This window comes from Condylura cristata, unplaced genomic scaffold (assembly GCF_000260355.1).
Source record: "Condylura cristata isolate star-nosed mole 26May11 unplaced genomic scaffold, ConCri1.0 scaffold00016, whole genome shotgun sequence".
Lineage (NCBI taxonomy): Eukaryota > Metazoa > Chordata > Mammalia > Eulipotyphla > Talpidae > Condylura > Condylura cristata.
This window is the reverse complement of record NW_004567117.1, coordinates 20,727,317-20,733,941: the sequence shown is the minus strand read 5'-3', so window position 1 is coordinate 20,733,941 and position 6,625 is coordinate 20,727,317. Positions and strand designations below refer to the sequence as shown.

Genomic DNA, 6,625 nt, shown 5'->3' with positions numbered 1-6,625 from the left:
GGGCGTTGGGGCGAATCCCTTCCCCTGCCGGCGCCCGCCGCCACTCGACTTTGCCCGGTGCGCGGTGCCTGCCCTTGCTTCGGCCGCCAAGCCTCCGGTGCCGGAGCCCGGGCGCTGTGGGAGGCTGCAGCCGGTCCCTGCGCATCTGGGGTTGCGCGTCATGTGCACCTCCCGCTTCGCCGCTAGCTCCGCGGCACCGGGCGGCCGGGAGTAGCGCGTTGCAGCCCGGCCAGGCGCCCACTCCTCGCCCGGCACACGGACCCCTTCCACCCCCGCGCCCTCCCCCACTCAGGAACTGTCAAGGAAGAAAATGCCATGCACACACCTTGGAATGGACGGGCGCCTCAGTCACCGACTCGCCAAACTCTTAGAAGGTGTCCATTGGTCTGTAGGGAGGCTTGGGCACGGAGTAGGAGCCGCTTTCTTATTATTTAATAATGTTGGAAGTGCCGGGTCCGCTGCCAGAGTTGTGGGTCATGTGGGCACAGCAGAGGCTGGCTGCTGCCAGTACCAGGGTTTCCTGAGGATCCTGAAACTATGATCTCATCCTCCTCATCCGCCTCCCCCGCCCCTCTCTCCGCGGGCGCGCACGCACAGCACAGCACACACACACACACACACACGCACTCACACGCACACACACTCACATTGCATGCACTATCCTCCTTCCTGGACCGAAATATTCCTCTAGGGAAATACAATGTTCATGCTCTTCATTGAAAAAAAAAAATAAATCCTTCTGGATGGAGGTTTTTCTCCATCTAAGCTTGATTTATGTGCTTTGTTTATTTTTTACAGTTTTTTCCTCACACGTGCACAGGATCTGAACAGAACCTCAGAATTAAAATAAAAAATAATCATTTATATTGACCCAGATTTTTGTCAGAACCTAAGTAAGAAAACTAACATACAATTTCAATTTTAAACAGAGGCAAAACATACCAAGCTAGATAGTAGTAATATTTAGAATGTATGCAGTGGGATTCTTTCCCAAGCTACAAACATTTCCCAAACATTACCTCATTTATTTGCAGAGCATCTTTGCAGAGGAGGTGGATGAGAAGGTGAATAGTACCGTCACTTCCGAGACAAGCATAGGCCAAATAGCATGACTTATCCAAGTACACGTAAGTCAATATGTCACTATAAATATTAATTGTAAAGGTACTCACAGATTGCTTATTCACTATAATCAATTCCTGGAAACATTGGTAAAGATAGTCTTGATTATTTTTGTTACCTAAGTTTACACGTTCTATATGTATATGTTTTCATATAATTTTCTCTAGTGTAATTGTATATTATCACCAATTTCATATAATTTTCTTTTAGGGGGAATGTGTTTTATGTCTGTATGTATCCACAGTCACATTACTTAAACACCTTATACAGAGAACAACTTTACTCAGTATTTTTAGGTAATTACCATTTGTATGGTTTGGGTATTTCACTTAAACCTATTTTAAATGACAATAAACTTGGAAAGCTATGCTATATTTTGAAGGATGTTGAGAAATTAAATACATGAAACACTTCCCTCCACTTATTTACATTGAGTTGTTGAGAAAACATGTATACTGAAAGATCCAACAGGTGAAATGCTGTTGTTTTTGGTGTTATGAATTATCGTAAAGAAATTGCAAAAAGCCATTCTTTATACCCAATTAATTTTTGTTCTTTGTTAAAATTATATCATTTTCTTGTTTCATGTTTCAGTTTGTCTTTGATCTCCGTATCTTAATGGCCAAAGTAATATGATATGGTAGCTTGTCTTCACCGACACATACACCATACTTAAAAATCTAATATTTTTTATGATTCTAAAAGTTATCACAAAAATCCTTTTACATAGTTTTTGCTCATGTGTATTTGAAAATTCAGTAGTGGCCTTCTAATAGTTCATGAGAAGAGAAATGGTCTGTTACAGAGAATGTGTCGAGGGGAAAGCAGGAGAGAGAGAGTACTGGAAAAAAGAGGGAACAGCTAGAATAAATAGAATTAAGAAATTTCAGAAAAGAGGAAGACAAGAGAAAAATTAACAAATGAATGAAAAAAGATCAACTTTCAAACAAAACCTAACCTTTTGCTGCACAGAAAACTAATTTAGAACTTTTGGGTTGCTACCAAACATTTTTTGGGTAAGTTTTCAGAAAATTAATGGCAAAGTCACCAGGCATCGGGTCTTGCAGAGGCTACCCTGATTGATCTCAATTTTTAAAAAGTCAACTATAGATCAACTAGAAGTCAAATATAGATCAACTAGAAGAAAAAAAATAATATGTAAATGTGATATAATAATAAAGATGACAGTGGGATCAAATAGCCGTGGTACAGATAATACTTTAAAACAAAATTAACATTGAAATTCAGGGAGATAAAAGGGAAACTAAAAAACAGGTATTTTGGGCAGTGAGGAGAAAGGATTGCAATATGTAAAACAAAAATAATAGTAATAATAATGTCTCACATGTTTAATGTACTCCAGATTTTCAAAGTGCTTTTCATATAGTCTTTATTGAGCCTGTTAATAATCAGAGACAGGCCCATTTATGGGCTTCATTTTAAAAGCCCATACTAGTTATCCCTAATCTTCTGCACATCAAATGAGGAAGGTGTTGACAATTTTCACTCATAATGGAAATGAATATAATTTATATATTTTTATCAATCAATCCTAAAGACGTTTCTTGATATACCTTCTTCCAAACTTCCCATAGCAGTTCCACTACATGAATTCCTGAGCATAGATCACACCAACGATTTATAATCCAGGATTTTACACAGTCTGTTGGAGTTAAACTAGAAGCATTAGTGTGTAGCTGACTCTAATGGCTTTGCAGAGTCTCTGGGAAATTTCTGCACAAGAGGTGGAGACCTAAATTGAACAGCAATCTATCAAGCACTTTTTTTTATCTGCTCATGGCAGGATTTGTTCTGATTAGAGGTATATTTAGGGTTGATGGTTATAACTTGTTTCAAAAATGCGTTATAACTTCAGTGGCTTAATCATCACTGGCAGTTTGTATCAGAATACCTTAATTTAGGAAAAATATTTTTAATACACATTTTAAAAAATATTTATTTATGCATACAGCTCTGGGGTACAGGCCAGAGGTGCAGGGGTGGTGAGAGGATTCACCAGACAGAGTTGGGAGCAGAACAGGCAGATCAATGAAGCACACTGCTTAGGGGAGCAGTGGGTGGGTCAGGAGAGGACTGCCGTGCCATGTGGTCACTGCCATGTGGTTATCTCCGGGGGCAGGGATTGAACTTGTGCTGAAGTGGCTTTAGCTTCTTAGTGCTGTGCTTTAATCCGCTGTGCCACTGGGGAGGGCCCGACATCACACATTTTTATGGTTTATACTAATTTCTGTTATCTTTGCTAAAGAAAATAAATAACTGATATTTCCAATCTGCTTTTGTAATTTATTGACTTTTGAATTGGTTATAAATAATGAAAATGGCCAGAAGCATAGTATTCACTATTTTGTAGTGGAATTAAAGGTATATCCATACATTTTATAAAGTGATATATATGATGTTTACATGCTATAGGCATGATTACTAATATCTATGAGCTGTCAATAGGAATTAATAATTTGGACTATTTTAAAAGACTTAAATAACAGGAGTATAGGAAATAGTCAGAAGACTTGGAGAAGGAAACACATCTATTGTATCAATTAGAAACTCTCTTTCCCCTGGAATTAGACTACTTTTTTAGGAAAGGATAGCATAGAGCCTTGAAGACAAAATACAAATGAATTCTTCTCCACTGAAAAAACTTATTAGCTTTCAAGAATAAAAAATGCATTCTTAGTTCAACACAAGTCAAGAAGCTGGATCAACTGGCCTTAAGAGCTACCAAATTTTGAGGCCAAGTTGGGTTCTGGGCAGAATTATGAAGTAGCTGAATTTTGTCTCAGTTTATTTTTCCCTCAATGTTCTACTCTTCTGTATAAACCTTGCCTTGGCTTTGGTCCCAAAGACAGTGAGAAACCTTTGCTGTTCTCTGACTTTTCAAGATACCCCTATGTTAGTTCCCTTTAGCTTCAGAGAAAACATTGTCTTCTGACTGCCAGGAATGTGTAATGTGTTGTAAACATTCATGAAGACATTCATGAAGTTTGAGGGAAGGGATGGGTTTGTGCTCATAAAAGCTAACAATGTATCTTTGGTTTCATTTGCTTCACTTCAAGATGCTCCTTGTGCTATAGTTAGCATTGATTTGCTTGAGAGAGTTTGCACTGAAGCATGGTTTTATCAACTGTGAGAGAAATTCCAAGTCCAGGAGAGCAGAGGTATTCTTTCTTCCCACCTATATCACCCTGCTCCGTAGGTAGACAAATTCTTTACACACAGGGCAATATCTCCTAATTCAGCTGCCTCTGGCAGTAGCTGTTAGGATGTTCAGCCACAGTCTCCTGAGTTGAGCTCCCTGTTTGACCAACTTTCTCTGGAAAAATAGTTTGCATTCTTTGTGTGAAGAGGAGACCAGATCCTAAGAGTGGGTATAAGCGGTCAACCATGTTTTGTTTCCTAGTGTTAGAACAACCCATGGCCATTTTAAAAGCTGTAATTTCATTTTGTAGTGACAATTTATTAATATGTGTTATGGTGGTTCACCTTTCTCAATGGCATCACACTAGTGTACCCTCAACTTCTGGGAGAATTTATTCTCTCAGTGAACCATAAATACAACAAATGTTTTAGATGAAAGCTAAGTGTACTGTCACAGTGCACAGGGGAGGGAGTTGCCAGTTGGAGAATACATCCTATGTGCTTTTAAAAAGATAATCACTTTGTTGCAAAAATTGTTTTTAACCCTATATTTAATTGCTTTTAGAATAAATGATTTTGTTTTTATTTTGCCTTAGAAAATACAGGAAAATCATCAGATTTATAGCCAAGAATAGTACCAATTGACATCAAAACAAATAAAAGCTAATAAATGTAGATGACCAACAAATAACTAAGGACAAAAAGTACTATTTATTGATTTATTGACGATGAATTATCTGAAGAGCTGTACATATTATCAAAAAAATGTCAAATTTCTCCTTGGTGATTTCTAAATAAAACTTAATACTTTAAATACTACCAAAGAAACCTGTTACAAAATAAAAAATGTAAATCAGGTAGCCTGAAAGGAATATTGTGTTGTAATCACCACCTGATTTTGTATACAGATCCTAACTAAACTGTCTACTAGTTGTAATTGAAAATTTACCAGTTATGATTTTTTTTTTACTTGTAGACATCTTAGAAATCATTTTAAGATTAAGGATGCAGTCATGGTGAAAACATCCTTTTTTTCTCACTAGAGAATCAAGCATGTTTAATTCATATAAGAGGAGCTTGAAACATTACTAGTAGCGATAAAGTGAAAATGGTGAGGAAAATTAAAAATTTTACATCTAGCACAATGCAGCATATAATTCTTTTGAGCTAGTAAAATATCACTGACAGTATTTTTTGAAAAAATTTATACATAAATATAAAAAACTGAGGTCCTCCCTGGTGGTGCAGCGGGTTAAAGCGCAGCACTAAGAAGCTAAAGCCACTTCAGCATGAGTTCGATTCCTGCCCCAGAAGTGACCCACATGGCGTGGCAGACCTCTCCTGACCCACCCACTGCTCCCCTCAGCAGTGTACTTCATTGATCTGCCTGTTCTGCACCCCCCCCTGGTGAATCCTCTCACTGCCCCTGCAACTCTGGCCTGTATCCCAGCTCTGTATGAGTAAATAAATCTTATAAATAAAATAAAATAAAATAACTGAGCTGGGTATACTGTATCACTTGCTGGATATGCTGTGTCACTTGCTTTTGTAAGTTTAAAACAAACCAAAAACATTTTTTGGGTGAAAGAATCATGTATGGCTAAGAATATTCATTTAAATCCTCTGTTCAATATCAAAATAGTATATGTCTCTTTGTCAATGTATTTCTTCAATTTAACAACAAAAATAATTGTAGCACGTGTGTGTGTACATATATATGTTTAGAAGAGAATCTTATCATTTAAAAATATTTTTATATTTTACATGGAAGAAATAGAAGGAATTTCTCATCTGAAAGTGGTAGAGTAAATACTTTAAGGATTGTGGGTATAGTACATAAAGTATTGTATTCCAAATGCTCTTTCTTACCACCATGTAGTGCTTCCTCCAGCCCAGTGTTATGTATTTTCTTTGAATTTACATAAAATAGTTACTTTTGGAAACACTATCTTAAAATCTATTTATATAATGTGTTATTGTGTTATTTAATTATTTCATGTGTTTTAGAGGTCAAGATTTCCTACTCACAGGTTTCTGAATTCCTTATACTATAGATCTGTTGTACATCCCACAGCATTTTGTAGTTTTTCAGTAAATACTTGCTGATTATTTTGTTGATTCACTGAAAATAGATTACTGTTTGGATATGATGCTGCACCAAGCATGAAAAAGTAATGTCTTCTCTATTTATTATTAATCTGTGTGCATTTCTAAATCTTTAGGCATATATTCCTAATACAACATTAAATTCTTTACAGTAATGATTTAAAGTTTGATTATAGAAAACTTCCTTTTCTGTCTATAAATAGCAAATGAAAACTAAACCAAAATCCATTTGTTTTTT

At 36.9% G+C, this 6,625-nt stretch overlaps 1 protein-coding gene across 5 annotated transcripts in view; it reads right to left on the bottom strand.

Moving 5' to 3' along the window:
• The window catches only part of DTNA (dystrobrevin, alpha), a 298,087-nt gene extending 297,385 nt beyond the window's left edge, over nt 1-702 (bottom strand). The window contains exon 1 of one of the 5 annotated variants that reach the window (XM_012725854.1): nt 326-702. The gene's annotated coding sequence lies outside the window, so the exon portion shown is untranslated. The remainder of the gene's footprint in view (nt 1-325) is intronic. The other 4 variants (XM_012725851.1, XM_004683835.2, XM_012725853.1 and 1 more) reach the window with 4 other exon arrangements.
• Nucleotides 703-6,625: the final 5,923 nt, after the last annotated feature.